Raw genomic sequence first — 18,104 nt, forward strand, 5'->3', positions numbered from 1 at the left:
CCTCATTACTACAAATTGGCACTCCAACATGATAGAATAAATCCACTTAAAAACCTGAGAGGGCTTTTAAAAAGGGGAGAGAGAGAGTTTAACACAGCTTTTTGCTGTTTGCTAGGACATGTCGTAGAGAGCTTTCCTGTTTCAGCAATAGCAGCAGAAAATAAGCAGCGTCATTTTAAAACATGGCTTCCTGGGGCTGTGCTGCATGTGCAAACTCTGGCTTTAAAGCATTTCAGTGGCTTTTATGGGACTGGATGTTTATGTTTCCACTTGGGATCGGAAAGAAAAGTACTCTGAGACCATGTCAATGGCTCAGCGCTCCCCTCCTGCACCTGGGCAGACAGCAGGATCAGGTTTAGGCAGGCAGGAGAGCATGGCGGATTTCTGCCGCCATACAGAGAGAGGTTTCCAGGTTGCGCAGTGCTCTGCCTGTCAGATTTGGCTGTAACTTGGATGAAAAGGGTTTCTGTGCCGCAGTCTCAGAGTTAAAGTGCTGAGTGCGGCTCCTACCTGGTGGCCCCAGAGCTAGTAGAAAATGGTACATCCTCCAATTTGAAATTGGAGAGAGGTGGAGCCAACATCCAGAGCAGCCCACCACTCTGCAACTCAGAGGCATAACTGATTCAGTCACAAGCGACTCCACCTGCAGTACCTGTTTTTGACCTAGGAATGTCACAGCTTAGAAAACAGACTATGCATTAGGACAGATTCAGACATAAAAGACCTCTAAATGGGTCATAGTGTTAGACATAACATAGGCTTGGGAGAAAGAAGAAAAAGAATATAGAGAATAAAGTTAATGCCTTAAAAAGGGTAAAGTCTTTAAAGAGACAGAGTACAGATAGTTATAGATTAAGAGAAACCAAGAAAAATAAGCCACATAAAAAATGGAAAATTCACAGAGAGTTTGGATTCTGTATATTGTATTTTCTTTTAACTTTTTGACTGTGAAGGAGCTAAATAGAGAGAGACATTTCATTGTGTGGGCTGCTAAGCTGATCTGACATATATGTTCTAAAAGTATCATGACTTCCAAATTTGGGTCTAAGGATATGATGCTTTGGAGGGGGTCTTCTTTTGTTTTCACAGAGAATGAGACCCTGTGGGTTGCTTCTATCCCAATATGGTATGATAGACCACACCTCCTAAAAGGTTGTTGTGAATACCCTCAAAAAATTACTTCACTCAGCCGGGCGGTGGTGGCACATGCCTTTAATCCCAGCACTTGGGAGGCAGAGGCAGAAGGATCTCTGTGAGTTCGAGGCCAGCCTGGTCTACAAGAGCTAGTTCCAGGACCGGCTCCAAAAAAGCCACAGAGAAACTCTGTCTCTAAAAACCAAAAAAAAATAGTACAGTATCAACTATATAAGGAACTCAAGAGACTAGACGGTAAAATGCCAATTAACCCAATTAAAAAATGGGGCGCTGAACTGAACAGAGAATTCTCAACAGAAGAAGTTCGAATGGCCAAAAGACACTTAAGGTCATGCTCAACTCCCTAGCTATCAGGGAAATGCAAATCAAAACAACTTTGAGATATCATCTTACACCTGTCAGATTGGCAAAAACCAAAACACCAATAATAACCTTTGCTGGAGAGGTTGTGGGGTAAGGGGTACACTCATCCATTGCTGGTGGGAATGCAAACTTGTGCAACCACTTTGGAAAGCAGTGTGGCGGTTTCTCAGGAAATTCGGGATCAACCTACCCCAGGACCCAGCAATTCCACTATTGGGAATCTACCCAAGAGATGCCCAATCATACAACAAAAGCATATGCTCATCTATGTTCATAGCAGCATTATTTGTAATAGCCAGATCCTGGAAACAACCTAGATGCCCTTCAGTGGAAGAATGGATGAAGAAACTGTGGAATATATACATGCTAGAATACTACTCAGCGGTAAAAACCAATGACATCTTGAATTTTGCAGGCAAATGGATGGAAATAGAAAACACTATTCTGAGTGAGGTAACCCAGACCCAAAAAGATGAACATGGGATGTACTCACTCATATTCGGTTTCTAGCCATAATTAAAGGGCATCGAGCCTATAAATTTGGGATCCTTGAGAAGATAATAAGAAGGTGAACTCCCAAAAAAAGATATAGTAATCCTCCTGGATATTGGAAGTAGACACGATCGCCAGGCAAAATTGGGAACTTGAGGGTTGGGCAAGACTGGGCCAAGGGAAGATGGGGAGAGAAAAGTGTGAAGGGGAGAACGGGGGGAGCTCGGAGGAATGGGGTCCTTGGGATATAGGAAGGGTGGATATGGGAGCAGGGAAGCATATATCTTAATTTAAGGAGCTACCTGAGGGTTGTCAAGAGACTTGACCCTAGAGGGGTTCCCAGGTTTCCAGGGAGATGCCCCCAGTTAGTTCCTTGGGCAGCTGAGGAGAGGGAGCCTGAAAAGACCAGTTCCTATAGCCATACTGATTAATTTCTTGCATATCACCATAGAACCTCCACCTGATGATAGATGAAGAAATGACAGAGCCCCACATTGGAGCACCGGACTGAGCTCCCAAGGTCCTGATGAGGAGCAGAAGGAGGGAGAACATGAGAAAGAAAGTCAGGACCGTGAGGGAACCTCCAGCTGGCGACAGATGGGGAAGGTGACTGAGCTCCACATTGGAGCACTGGACTGAGCTCCCAAGGTCCTGATGAGGAGCAGAAGGAGCGAGAACTTGAGGGAGAAAGTCAGGAACGAGAGGGGTGCGTTCACTCATGGAGACGGTGGGACAGAACTAATGGGAGATCACCAACTCCAGTTGGAATGGGACTGATGGATCATGCGACCAAACTCGTCTCTCTGAATGTGGCCAACAGCGGGGGCTGACTGAGAAGCAAAGGACAATGGCTCTGGGCTCTGATTCTTCTGCATGGACGGGCTCTGTGGGAGCCTTCTCAGCTTGATCGATCACCTTCCTGGGCCTGGGGGGAGTTTGGAGGACATTGGTCTTAGCATAGAGTGGGGAACCCTGATGGCTCCTTGGCCTTGAGAAGGAGGGAGGGGAGGTATGGGTGGAGGGAAGGGGAGGGGAAGGAAGGGGGAGGAGGAGGGGAGGGAGGGGGGAGGAGGAGGGAAGGAGATGGAAATTTTTAAATATAAAAAAAAAATAAACCAAAAAAAATTAAAAAAAACCAAGAAAATAAAATAAAATAAAATAAAAACCAAAAAAAAAAACTTACTTCACTCAACTGCCGGCTGAGATGAACTTGGCACACAGGTTATACCATGAAAGATCTGATTAACAGTGCCACCATTCAGCACAAATCAGTTTGGAGAGAAATAACTATGTGCATATTCCCAAATATTGTTTATAAATGTTCTTTTACATTTAAAGGGGGATATGATATAGATATGAATAATTTGCATTGGTATGGATTTTAAGGTCAATTTTGTTATATGTATATGTATTTCTGACCTTGACTAAGGTATTGTGATTGTGTAGTTCATTTAAAAATGTAATATATGTATAGGTTGTTAATGGATAATCATCAATAATAGTCAAACTTGTAGTCATGTTAGTTAGATTTTCTAGATGTGCATAGATATATTTCAGATAGGCATTCTTCATATCTTTCAAAGACTACAGAATATGGCATTTAAGATGTTTTAATAACTTAGGGCTTTTCATGACAATGAGACATGTCTGCTCCTAGCAGCAGCAGCTACTTCAAGAGGAAGATGGGCATTGAAGAGGCTCCTTATGGAGTTTGAGAGCAATTTGTGCAAGAAACTGTCTTGCCTGAACTGTTGCATAAGAGAAACCACAGAGAGGACTGCTGAACTTGCCTAAAGGTGAGATGGTCTTTCGGGGTTCTTGACTCATGAAAGAGTCTGCAACACATTCTGAAAGACACAGCAGAAAGTGACTGAACTGTTTTTGGAATTTCCTGCTTCATAGAATGTCTCTGGATACTATGGGCCTGTAGGCTGAAGATGGATGCCCCAATGGTACAGAGGAACTTTGGATGACTGTCCAGGCAGTGAGATGTCTCTGTCATTTCTAGAGTTTTGGAAGTTGCTTATTTCTTGTTTGCTTAGGGAATATTATATCCTTCTGGAATCTTTGATGGAGTTGAAGAATGGTTAGTTATAGTTATAGTTTTCCATTATTATGATAAAGATAAAATAGATATAAATATTGCAACTGTAATTCTTACTTGATAACTGTTTTGTTATATGTAATTTTGCTATGTTAAAGTTAAAGCCTTTCTTTTTTTGTTTAAACAGAAAAAGGGGAAATGATGTAGGTGGGTCTTCTGTCTATGTGTTACTTTCATTGGTCAAATAAAGAGAATGCCTTGGCCTTTGATTGGACAGCAGCTTAGATAGGTGGAGTAGACAGAATAGAATGCTGGGAGGAAGGCAATGAGTCCGACGCCATGATTCTCTGACCCGAGACGGACGCAGGTTAGGATATTTCCCGGCAAGCTACCACCTCGTGGTGCTACACACATTAATAGAAATGAGTCAATCAAGATGTGAGAATTAGCGAATAAGAGGTTAGAACTAATGGGCCAGGCAGTGTTTAAGTGAATACAGTTTCCTTGTAATTATTCCAGGGCTAAGCTAGCCATGCGAAATCCAGACAGGATGAAAAGCAGGCCTGCTTGCCTCATCACTACATACTTGTTTCTTTGTTCCAGTTCCATCCATTTACCAAATTTCATGATTTCAAATTTTAACAGTTGAGTAATATTCCATAGTGTAAATGTGCCATGTTTCTTTATTTATTCTTCTGTTTCCAATTTCTGAATGCTATAGCTAAGTCTTGAGGAAGATCAACTCCCATTTTCCTGTGGAACTGGTACACTGATTTCCATAGTGGCTACACAAGTTTGCACCCCCACGTGCAATCAAGGAATATTCCTTTTACTTCACATTCCCTCTAGCACTACCTGTCATTTGGTTTTAGCCCTTCTGACAGGTATAAAATGAAATATCAAGGTAGTTTTGATTTGCATTTCCGTAATGACTAAGAATGCTGAATATTTCTTAATTTTTTCTCAGACATTTGATCTTACCTTTTTTCTGTATTCTCTGTTAAGATATATACCCCTGTGGTAGTTTAAAAGAAATGCCCCTCCAAACTGAGTGGCACTATTAAGAGGTGTGGTTTGTTGGAGTAGGTGTGACCTAGGTGGAGGAAATAAATCATTGTGAGAGTAGACTTTGAGGTCTCCTATGCTCAAGTTACTCCCAGTGAGACAAACCATTGCCTATTGTCCCCAAGATGTAAGACTCATGACAACTTCTCTAGCATCATGTCTGCCTGCACACACTGCCATATTTCACCATGATAATGGACTGTGCTTCTGAACTATAAGTGAACCAGTTCTATTAAATGTTTTCCTTTATACGAGCTTCCATTGTCATGGCATTTTTCACAGGTGTAGAAATCTTAACTAAGACAACCCCTCTTTTAATCAGGTATATAGGTTGTTTTCTTGATATACAGTTTTTAAGTATTTATAAATTTTATTTATTAGCTTTTTATTGGATGTGTAGCTGATAAAAAATATCTTTACAGTAATTAGACTGATGCTTTTTCCAAATGTCCAAATGCTGTTTCCTTTACCATACACAAGCACTTCAGTTTCATGACGGTCATTTATCAACTGCTCTTTTGCTTGTGATATTGCTGTTCTGTTCAGAAAGTTTTTTTCTGATCCAGTGAGTTCAAGAATATTCTCTTCAATTCTCTTCTATTGTATTAAGTATATCTGGCCTTATGCTGAAATCTTTTATCCATTTGGAGTTTAATTTTGGGCAGAGTTTTAAATGTAGATCTATTTGAATTCTTCCATATGCAGCTACCCAATTTGAACAGCACCACTTCTTTAAGATACTGTCTTTTTCCAATATGTATTGATTTCTGCTTTATATAAAACAATGTTCATAATCATGTGAACTTACGTTTAAGTCTTCAAGTAGATTTTATTCATCAGCGTGTCTGTTTTGTGTCATTTTCATGCTGTTTTCATTACTGTAGCTCAGTAGTATAGTTTGAAATTGGCGATCATGATACCACCAGAAGTTTTTTTTTTATTATTCAAGATTATTTTAGCTATACTGGACTTTTTGTTTTCATATGAATCTGAATATTGTCTTTTCACATTTTGTGAAGAATTGTGTTGGAATTCTTATGATAATAACATTGAATCTGTAGCTTTTTATTGGATGTGTAGCTGGTAGAAAAATATTTTTACAGTAAGTAGACTGATGCTTTCTCCAAATGTCCAAATGGCATTTCCTTTACCATACACAAGCACTTCAGTTTCATGAGGTTCACTTATTAACTGCTCTTATTGCCTGTGATATTGCTGTTCTGTTCAGAAAATTTTTTCTTGATAGGCTGATAATTTTTTCACAATTCTATTAGTAACTTTCCTTGTTGTGACTACACAACAGAAAAAAAGTAATTTAGAGTTGAAGAGTCATTTGGTTTAAAGCTTGCAAGGATACTGTACATTGAGGTTGGGAAATCCTGGCAGTGGGGTGATTAGGCAGCTTCTCATATGGCATCTGTAGTTAAGAAGTAGTGAACAATTGGGCAGTGGTGGCACACCCCTTTAATCCCAGGACCCCAAAGGCAGAGTCAAGTGGATCTCTGTGAATTCAAGGCCAACCTAGTCTACAGAATGAATCCCAGGACATCCAGGAATACACACAGAAAACCTGTCTCGGGGAAAGAAGAGAACAAACAGAAGTGCAATTAGACTATCAAACCTCAAGCAGGCTAGTGGTGGTGCACGCCTTTAATCCTGGCACCCGGGAAGCAGAGGCAGGCAGTTGTCTGCGAATTTGAGGCCAGTCTTGTCTACAAGAGCTAGTTCCAGGACTGGCTCCAAAGATACAAAGAACCTTGTCAAAAACAAAAAGACAGATCTCCAGTCCCAAGTACTCAAAGCTCCACTTGCCAAAGGTTGCACAACCTTCTTGTATTGTTCAACCACATGAGCTATGGCTGTCATTTCACCTTCAGACAGTGACAGAGTTCCAGCAAGGGCCAGGAAATCAATACTGGGGGTCTCAAATTCTCCATGGTGACATTTTTAGTTTCCAGGTATTTTAGATGCTCATGGTGAACATACATATTTTAGGTAAATTGATGTTTTGTGTACTATTAACCAGAGATAAACGAGTAAAATGAAAAAATGCTGACTGTCATGAACGAAGGTTCCCTACTGCCAAAAAGAGAGAAATAATACACACGCATACCTACTTTGAAGATTCTTCAATCCTGAATGACCTCATGATTTTCAGTTTGGTGTCATGGCCCATGCCAGGAGGATATGTTGCAAATGGAAAGATTATAGGGTCATGAGAGATTCATAATTTACGTGGAGTTAGAATATTGATCAAAAACCAAATTATTTTGGGCAATTTACAGTATCATGATTTTATTTCATTTCCCACCTCTGTGTTTGATTGAACAACCTTTAAAAAAATTCTTTAACATGTATTAGTAACAGATGAATAATTTCAACCAATCCAAAAACTAAGGATGCTATTGGATAGTAACCCAGACATATAGCAGTTTTCTCTGCCTTTCTACAAGGCAGCTATGCACCCCTCCCCTGCCCGCCATCAGCATATATGTTAAAAGTCTTGATCTTTGACTTTCTTCATTTTGCAATCAATGAAATCTCTTGTAGGCAGTTCTGTGGTGAAATTTGTTTTTTTGTGACACCCTCAGTTGTAGTTTGTAGGTCATGGTGACTGGTATTTGGTTCATAATTTACGTGGACAAATGTGTCTAAGGCACGAGCTGTTTTGTATGAACACTGTTTTTGAAATGGACATATGATAGAATTGCTATTATTTGAGGTTGGGGTTTCTATTTCAGCATTTTAACATGTTTATAAAATATCTTCTAAATAAGGTAGCCTGCCTTTGGGGGTAGAGGTACGGATTATGAGTGAAAATTTGAATTTGGTGATTGTATATGCAATATTTAAAGTTGGAAAAATTACTGCTAACTGGTTAATGGTTATAGAAAGAAGAAGCTGAGGACAGACGCATATAGCTCTGGGGCAATTAGAATTTTGTAAAATATGCCCGATACACACTCTGCTTGAGCATCCTTTCCATGGCTGTCAACTTTAGGAACTACATTTCCCATAAACCAGTTCGATTGCAAATTTCTTCAATCAATTGGTTTCAATTAGAGATTTCTCAGTTTTTTTCAATCAATTGGTTTCAACAGATTTCCCAGTTCCTCTAGATGGCAGGACGAGTCAAAGGTATCGAACTTCATTTCCCAAAATGCACACCGTGAGGGTTTCACGTAATAAAGGACTAATGAAGTTCCGCGAGATTTCGGAGGCGGAACTGAAGTCGGAGCCATTAACCCAAGGAAGCGATTGAAGTAAGACAGGTGTGAGAAAGAATGTTTAGGGTTTTCTCCCATGTATTTCTCTCGGAACCCTTTTGTTCCCCGAAGCGTTAGGGATCTTTTCTGTGAATGTCTAGCTTTTCCGCCTTAGCTGAGGATACTTCCCCTTCCTGGATTCCACTCAGTCCGGTAAGCACGGTTTTCATCACTTAACCCTTTAGCTCCCGGAAGCAGAGGTCAGTAGGAGGCGCGTCCTTTGGTCCCCATAGCTGGCGACCCAGGAGAATTGGGATTAGAACACTTTATAGGTGACAAAGGAAGGTTCTGCCGACCTGTTTTTAAAAATCCATAGAGCATGACCCGGCAGTGGTGGTGCATGACTTTAATCCCAGCACTTGGGAGGCAGAGGCAGGCGGAACTCTGTGAGTTCGAGGCCAGCCTGGTCTACAAGAGCTAGTTCCAGGACAGTCTCCAAAGCTACAGAGAAACCCTGTCTCGAAAAAAAAAACAAAAACAAACAAACAAAAAATTCGTAGAGCAAGGTGTTCAAGAATGACAGAATGGCAGGAGTTGCTCATAGCATGGGTTTTCTTTCTAAAATTGTCGTTAATATGAGAGCACACTGTTCAACTTGCAGAATACTTTTTCTATCTTAAATCTTCAGTTACTTTATGCGTTTGTTGGGTGACAATCATGCAAATAAAGTTACTCGTCATTCGGTTTGATATACTGCCAATTTAACTCAAAGGTTAGTTCATTTAACACTGTAGTCACTTATGTTCTACCTTCAGTCTTCCCCATGTTATTTCCACCCTTTATCCTTTTCCAGTAGACATAAAGAAAGGTCAATTTTCATACTCAAATTTATAATTAAAAAGACAGCAACAAGCATATTCTCTGCAGAGGTCAAATTTTTTGTTTGCAGTCTAGCAGGTGACAACAGTATCCATCAACAATAAGCATGATTATAGAGGTCAGTGATAATGGTTGCACAGCGATGAGTGTGTTAGGTGCCAGTTAATTGCACACCTAAATTAAAATAAAATGTTTATTTTTATATTATGAAAATTTTAAAAGTAACCATTGAGTGACTTTACAAGCTAGACTATGATGGAGATCATTAAACCTTAAAAGCTCGTATGCTCTTGTTATAGTGCATATCACTGTCCCCTGTAATTAACCATGTTGATTTTACTCTTCCCCAGATACATATTGCACTGTTATGTACTTTCATAAAAATCATGTTGTTCATACTGATGCAAGTGTGCCATTCTTGTCATACACTTGTGTATGTGTAGGGGAAGGGTTATCACTGTTCTAGAAAACAGAACACTGCAGAAATAACAGAGAGATCATCACTTAAGAAGGCTTTGCTTGTCCTGTGACCTTCCTGTGTGTGCCCAGACACACATACACACACGTTTTTGTCTTAAAGTTATAATCTTATTTTGTAGCCTCCCAGTCTTCTGCTCCAGTGGCCTGAGTGCTGTGCTGGAGTTAAGGGGTTTTGCCATCATGCCCAGCTTGGGAAAACTTTATTTTGTTAAAGCTGTACTTGAGTTTCTGGAGGACTATGTTGCCTTCTTGTTTTATATTGTGTTGTGATAAAAATTTCTTAAGGAAGTTATTATTTCCATAAAATGTTTAAGTTGTGTAATTCAACTTTGTTCACAATCACTTATGTGTTCTACATAGTCCTAATATTTATGTACTTAATCTATTATTATTATTATTATTATTATTATTATAACAGGATCTCACAATGTAGTCCAGATTGGCTTCTCAAATTTATAATCGTCATGTTTCAACTTCTCTCTGTGCTGAGATTATCGAGGTGTGTGTACCACTCCTGGTTTAGATACTGTTTTGTTTTTTTTTAACTTGTTAAAAAAACATTAGAACTTTACTTAGAGAATCCATTTTATAGTATGTATTTTCTGTTTCATAGGTTTCTGACTTTTTGTCTCTTTTTGAATGGGAGGGACAGGGTCTTTGAAGCCCAAGCTGGCCTTGAACTTTTCAGCTAGCTGAGAATGGCTTTGAACTCTCCTGATCCTTCTGTCTCAACCTCTCAGTTGCTGTGATTACAGACCTGCTCTGACTTCATTATTACTTTCTTCCTTTAATGCTCGTAACACTATTTCATTTCCCCTGACTTAGCCTAGACAACTGTTACATCCCCCAAAATGGAAATGCTGTTTGGGGGTTTTGTGCGTTGTTTTGTTTTGTTTCATTTCGTTTTGTTTTGAGAGAGTGTCTTATTTTGAAGCTCTGGATGACATAGAACTCACTGTATAGATCAGGTAGGCCTCAAACTCAAAGATGCCTACCTGTCTTTCCTTCCCTGGGGCTACAATTAAAGGTGTGCATCATCACACTCTGTAAAGTATGGTCTCTTTCATATATGTGTGTGTGTGTGTGTGTGTGTGTGTGTGTGCATATATATATATATATGTGTGTGTGTGTGTGTGTGTGTGTGTGTGTGTATGTATGTGTGTGTACATATATATATATATTTATATTTTATTTCTAAACATGATTATCATATATTATGACTCCTTTGATATGTGGATTAATGTAGCTGTTTCTTCTGAATTTTATTCCTCAACATTTTAATGGAAATATATCTCACTCTTCCCTTTTAGCTCCTGGAATATGGCCTAGATGGCAGCCGGGTATATTGATTTACTGAGAATGCAACTCATATTGTTTTGCCCTAGTCCAGGTCATAACAGAGAGAAAAATGTATTTGAATCATAGTAGAATTGAAGAAACGATAGCATATGGTCTTCTTCATCTTTGTGTATGTTTGCATGCATGAATAGCACTGATTGAAATAGGCCCCACAAGGGCAAACTTCAGTAAAAGTGCCGTTCTGTATTTAGTAGTTGCAATTAAATATGAATGTGCTGACACTGTTTTGTGCTTGCTTGATAAACATTATGCCACTAAACTGTATTCCCAGATCTAAATTCTACTTTATTGGTTATTTGGGTCAATAAAATATATGTAAATATATATTTTGTATATAGAATATATAACATGTGTTTGTCTAAGGTTTTTCATTGCTGTGAAGAGACACTGTGACCATGGCAATTCTTACAAAGGAAACATTTAATTGGGTTGGCTTGCTTACAGTTTCTGAAATTCAGTCCATTTTCTTCACGGTGGGGAGCATGGTGGCATGCACGTGGATGTCGTACTTTAGGTATAGCTGAGATTCCTATGTCTTCCCGGAAACAGGAAGTTGGCTCACAGACTGGGTGGTATCCTGAGTATAGGAAACATCCAACCCTGCCCCCACAGTGACACACTTCCTCTAACAAGGCCATACTCAACCCAACAAAGCCACACCTCCTAATATTGACACTCCCTATTATGGGGGCCAATTATATTGAAACCACCAAAGAATTTATGTAATGTTCTTTATTTTCATGTTTTGTTCTCCTTATATTGGGCTAAGAAGGGATGTTTGAGTCATAGTTATAGATTTGTGCTGTTCTATTGTTTTTCAGACAAGATTAGGATCCAGTCTGAGATCACCGTTCTGCAAGGTTGACTGTGGCTGCAGGAGTCAGTGTTCCTGGGAGAAGGAAGGGAAGCAGGTGTGCAGTTGACCATGGGGGGTTGCTGTGCCAGGGTACCAGTTGGGATACTGGAAAATCCTCTACAAAGGCTACAGGTGGTAAGACCCACAGTAGGTTCTGATAACAAATGGGATGCTGCAGTCTTAGTGGGACTGGTGGTCATGAGCATCCTCACGGAATTCTTGTCCTTTGGTCTGTTTCCTGAGGCACTATTCTGTATTTCTCCATAGAGACCAGAAAGGCTTGCTGCCTGATTTCTCCTTGGCTTTGCACCTCTGCTAATCTTTCAAACTTACCTGCTGTGGAAACAGTCTTTAACATTTCTCCTTCTAAACTCTCCCAAACATTCCTCCCCACTCCTTCAAATTCATGGCCTATTTTTTCATTATTAGTGCTTAGCTGTATGTATGTACATAGTATTCCTAAATATAGCCTGCCAGTCCATATGTTACTGGTATGTATGTTGTCAAGGATGACCATGTGGCACTAGACAACCAGCTGCTTTTCTCTTCCCGGGGAGGACCACCCCTGTGTTCCTGCTTTCCTCAACTGCCTGTGCATTGGTGTCATTCTTCAGCTCACATCTGAGCAGTCGTAATTGTGAGACTTTATGTGCATAGATTTTTATATGCATAGGAAACAATCTCCTAGCAAGCTCCCTGATCTTCTGGCCATTACAATTTTTCTGTCCAATCTTCCTAAATGTTCTCTGAGCCTTAGGTGCAGGAGTCTTTTGCAGATGTATCTATTGTGTCTGGCCTCCATAACTCTGTGTTTTATTGGTTGTGGTTTTCTGTGATAGTCTCTGTTGCAAAGAGAAGTTCCCTTGATGACAGGTGAGGACTACATTTACCTGTTGGTGTAAGAATAAATGCTTAGAAGCCAGTTAGGGATTATGTTTTTTGGTTGTGTGTGTGTGTGTGTGTGTGTGTGTGTGTGAAGTGGTGGTTATAGGTTCTCCTCCAACAACCATGACTTCACTAGCACTGAGAAGCTACTTAGGTTTCCAGTACCAGGCTTCTAGTGGAGCAAGTCTTAAGTTCATTTAGAAAGCTAATGGTTACTGTCAAAGTATGCAACTATTGCTCTTTTAGGGTGTATTGTATGGTAGGGTCTTGTGGAATATGCATCATAGCTGAGTAGAAATGTGGGTTGCTTCTCTCCCACCACAATACTGTACAGTGAAAGCTATCCTGAGAAAGGCACTTAGGTCAGGAACAATTCAAGGGCCTCTGGACCCTTTGTCTTAAGTGTTTGGGACCTTCAGCAATGAGCTCTTATATTTGGGAAATGTCTTGGACAGCCTTGGTCAACAACCCAAAAAAGGATTCCCCTTGTCTGGTATTAGGGTTTTGGTTAGTGTAAGTAGGTGTAACATGAAACCATTTATCAAAATACAAAACTTGCTGGACTGCCTCAGTAGTGGAGGACAGCACCCAGCTGCCAAAGCTTGTTAGGTTTTATAAGGGTAGATGGCAATGACAGGGGAGAGGTGTTCTTGAAACCTGGGACTGCCGGGTGTTTGGTATGGGGACTCTGTCAGACAGTGGTTGTACTGAGAGTTGTCAGGAGCATTCAGCCAAGCTTTAGGGGTCTCTGAGAAATACTTTAGGTTTCTGTTTCCTAGCAAAACCACCTCAGGTTGTAACTGAATCATCATTATTAACACTACCATTGGGGACACCTGCTTTGTGACCTTAGGTGGTTTTTGGCTCTTGGAACACATTCAGACCAGATGAGAAAAGTTCATTAAAAATGTCTTCATTTATTTATACACAGATTATGTATGTGGACTATTGTTTTTTTTTTTAAGGTAATCAGTTAATAGTATGATTTCCTGTGGCTTTTTCAGACATCCTTATTGTTATTTTATCCCGCTTTCTTTATCTTCTGTATTTACTTCCCTCCCTGCTCTCTAAAAGCTCCCCTTTCTCATTCTGCCTGTCAAATAGATTGCTTGCATTCTGCTATTCCCTTTTGCCCTCTGCCTACCTTCTTCTGTATTTACCCTTGCTCTTTCCCTAATTAGATCATTTGTACACTGCTATTTACCTCTCTAATGCTCCCCAACCTCCCTTTCTTGGCAATAGCTTGGTTTTACTTTCCAGGTTCCTATAGTTACTGTAGGGTATATACTCACATTTGAAGATTTGGAGCTAGGAACGTTCAGTGAGAAAGAACATGTGGTTTGTCTTTCTGAGTTTGGATTTCCTTAATTCAATATAATATTTTCTAGTTCCATCCATTTACTTGTTCATGATTTCATGATTTCTTTTTTTTTTTTTTTTTTTTTTTTTTTTTTTTTTTTTTTTTTTTTTGCTAAATAGTATTCTGTAGTAGATATGAACCAGTTATACACTCATCAGTTGTGGGACATCTAGGTTGTTTCCATATCCAAGCTATTGTGAATAAAGCAACATTGAACATGACTAAACAGTTATCTGTGGAGTTGGATGTCCACATTTCAGCATATGTCAAGGAGTGGAAAGACTGATCATATGATGAATTCATTTTTAGCTTTTTGAGACTTCTCATTAATTTCTGTAGTGACTACACCAATTTGCAGTCCCACCAACAGTGGATGAAGGTCCTTTTTTCCTCACACTCCAATAAGAGGCATCTGCATGTGGACATCTAGTTTTACAGCACCGTTGTTTGAAGACACTTTCTTCAACATACGCTTTTGGAGTGCTTGTCAGATATTATTGGCTGAAGCTATGTGTGCACATGTTTGTGTCTTTGATACTGTTCCATTCATTTCCACATCTGATTTGGTGCTATTACTATGACTCTGTAATATATGAGATTTGAAATTGCAATCCTAACATTGTTCCTTTTAGTCATCATTGTTTTGGCTATCCTTTCGTGGTTCCATATGAATTTTATGATATTTTTATCTTTGAACAATATTGGAAGGCTTTTGATATAATGACCAAATGTAAACTCTACTGATCTATAAGCATAGGGTGTCTTTCCATTTTCTAGTGTCTTTCTGTGTCTTTCTTTAGAGGTGTAAAGGCTAGGTTTTTTTCTTAGATACTTTATTACTTTGAGGCTTCTGTGAATGGGAGTGTATCCATGGTCTCCATCTCTGTATGTTGTCTGTTGGTGTATAGAAAGGTATTAATTTGTTCTAGTTGATTCTTTATCCTGCCACATTGCTGAATTTGTTTATCTTTTCTAGGAGTTTTCTGGTATATAACTCTAATCTATAGCATCATATCCTCCACAAATAAGGAGAGTGTGACTTCTTCCTTCACTATTTATATCACTTACATTTCTTTTTCTTGCCTATTCCTCAAGTATTTTGAGTACATTATTGAAAAGGAATGTGGGTGATATGCAAGATATTCTTCAGTATGGCTATAGGATAGGGCCATTTCAGGCTCCCTCTCCTCAGCTGCCCAATGATGGACACCTGGGACCGCCACTAGAGTCAAGACTCTTGCCAACCCTAAAATGGCTCCCTTAATTAAGATATATACTTCCCTGCTCCCCTATCCACCCTTTCTCCATCCCAACCATCCCATTCTCCCAAGCTCTCCCCCATCCTCCCCTTCTCACTTTTTTCTCCCCATCTCTCCTTACCCCCACCCCATCCCCTCCACCCCCCAGTTTCCAATTTTTGTCTGGCAATCTTGTCCCCTTTCCAATACCCAGGAGGATAACTGTATGTTTTTCTTTGGGTTCACCTTCTTATTTAGCTTCTCTAGGGTCATGAATTATAGGCTCAATGTCCTTTATTTATGGCTAGAATCCACTTATGAGTGAGTACATACCATATTCATATTTTTGGGTCTGGGTTACCTCACTCAGGATAGTGTTTTCTATTTCCATCCATTTGCATGCAAAATTCAAGATGTCATTGTTTTTTACTGCTGAGTAGTACTCTAATGCGTACATATTCCACACTTTCTTTATCCATTCTTCCACTGAAGGGCATCTAGGTTGTTTTCAGGTTCTGGCTATTACAAATAATGCTGCTATGAATATAGTTGACCAAATGCTTTTGTAGTATGATAGGGCATCTCTTGGGTATATTCCCAAGAGTGGTATTGCTGGATCCTGGGATAGGTTGATCCTGAATTTCCTGAGAAACTGCCACACTGATTTCCAAAGTGGTTGAATATCTTGCATATCACCATTGAACCTTCATCTGGCTATACATGAAGCTAGAGGCAGAGACCCACATTGGAGCACTGGACTGAGCTCCCAAGGTCCAAAAGAGGAGCAGAAGGAGGGAGAACATGAGCAAGGAAGTCAGGACCACGAGGGGTACACCCACCCACTGAGACGATGGGACTGAACTACTGGGAGCTCACCAAGGCTAGCTAAACTGGGACTGATGGAGCATGTGATCAAACCGGACTCTCTGAACGTGGCTGACAAGGAGGGCTGACTTGAGAAGCCAAGGACAATGGCACTGGGTTTTGATTCCACTGCATGTACTGGCTTTGTGGGAGCCTAGTCTGTTTGGATGCTCACCTTCCTAGACCTGGATGGAGGGGGAGGACCTTGGACTCCCCACAGGGCAGGGAACCTTGACTGCTCTTTGGACTGGAGAGGGAGGGGGATGGGAGGAGGGGAGGAGGTGGAAATTTTTAAATAAAAATAAATTTTAAAAAAAAGGATATTTTTTTTAATATCCTTTATTAAAAAAAATTTAATAGTGGGTAGTGGATATTCCTACTGGTTCCTGACTTCACTAGAGTTGCTTCTAGCTTTTCTCCACTTAAGATGATGGTTGTCATAAATAATTTTTATTGTTTGTGCTAATTTTGGGGGACTACATTCTCTGGGACTTTTATCATGAAAAAATTTTTTTAACAGGCCTGTTCTCTATTTGCTGAGATGATCATGTGATTTTTGTCTTTAAGTCCATTTATGTGGCTTATTACATTTCTTTGCTTATAAGCCATCACGTAAATATGAAAGAAAAATGTGGGTTTACACAGGAGGGATTGGTTGGAAGGAGAGGGGAAATAATGTAATAACTTCAAAAACCTAATTTTAAATTCTAATATTCAATTAAAATTATACATATCATCAGGGTAACATGCCATATATATTTGTTTGTGTGTGTGTGTGTGTGTGTGTGTATAATATATATCATGAAGGGAATCAATGATTAAGTTGAACTAAATATTTTTTCAAGCATTTGTAGTCATTGTAAAATTATCAAAATACTTTCTTCTTGGTTTTGAAATGTGTAATTTTTTATTGCTATCCCTAGTTATCCTTTGTGCAATAGCTTTTAATACTTTAAGTATTGAGATAAAATAAGTGACTGGAAGTCTAGCTCAGTAGCTAAGAGCATTTGGTATAACAGAGTACTTTCATTTGGTCCCCAACACCCTTTTGGCAACTTAGAACAGTTCCTCCAGGTCTAGCAGCATGATTCTGTTTTTTGATCTCAACAAGTATCAGGAACACACGACACATGCATGCATGCATGCAAGCAAAACACTCATACACATGAAAATCAATTACTCGCCAGGTGGTAATCCCAGTAATTTGAAGGCAGCAAAAGGTGGATCTTTGTGAGTTCAAGGCCAGCCTGGTCTACAAGCACTAGTTTCAGGGCAGGCACCAAAACTACACAGAGAAACCCTGTCTCAAAATACAAAAAAAAACAAAACAACAAAAAATTAGCCTTTTTTTGAGATGAAATAAAACCAAACTTAGCCCTTATTGTTCAGTTGAGTGGTGGTCCATACATTCACAATAGACTACATTTCCCATGTAACTTTTGGAGTTTTCTGTAATTTTAAACTCACACTGGGAATCCCTTAAAGAGTAACTCTTCACTTGCTTTCTTCACAGATCCTGGCAAAAGCATTCTGCTTTTTTACTTCATGAATCAATCTGACTCCATGAGCCTTGTGTAAGTGAAATCGCACATCTGCCCTTCTTTGCTAATGTCTCTTAATATAATTGTTTTTATGTATGTCATGGAATGTATCAGAACTTCTTTCCTTTTAAAACTGGTTGATATTTCACACATTTCCTTATTCACATCTGTTGTGTACTCTTTTTTTTTTTTTTTATTTAAATACTGCTTGGCCCATTAGTTTCAGCCTCTTATTGGCTAATTCTCACATCTTGCTTTAACCCATATTTAGTAATCTGTTTAGCACCACAAGGTGGACTTACTGGGAAGTATCTTAA

General features: G+C 39.5%; 1 long non-coding RNA gene across 1 annotated transcript; it reads left to right on the forward strand.

Moving 5' to 3' along the window:
- Nucleotides 1-8,351: 8,351 nt before the first annotated feature.
- On the forward strand, nucleotides 8,352-18,076 carry LOC121676934. Its single transcript, XR_006020776.1, has 3 exons — nucleotides 8,352-8,538; nucleotides 11,865-11,954; nucleotides 17,760-18,076. It is a non-coding gene; the product is annotated as an uncharacterized LOC121676934 (long non-coding RNA).
- The last annotated feature ends 28 nt before the right edge of the window (nucleotides 18,077-18,104 follow it).

The sequence above is a fragment of the Arvicola amphibius genome, chromosome 3 (assembly GCF_903992535.2).
Source record: "Arvicola amphibius chromosome 3, mArvAmp1.2, whole genome shotgun sequence".
Taxonomy (NCBI): Eukaryota; Metazoa; Chordata; class Mammalia; order Rodentia; family Cricetidae; genus Arvicola; species Arvicola amphibius.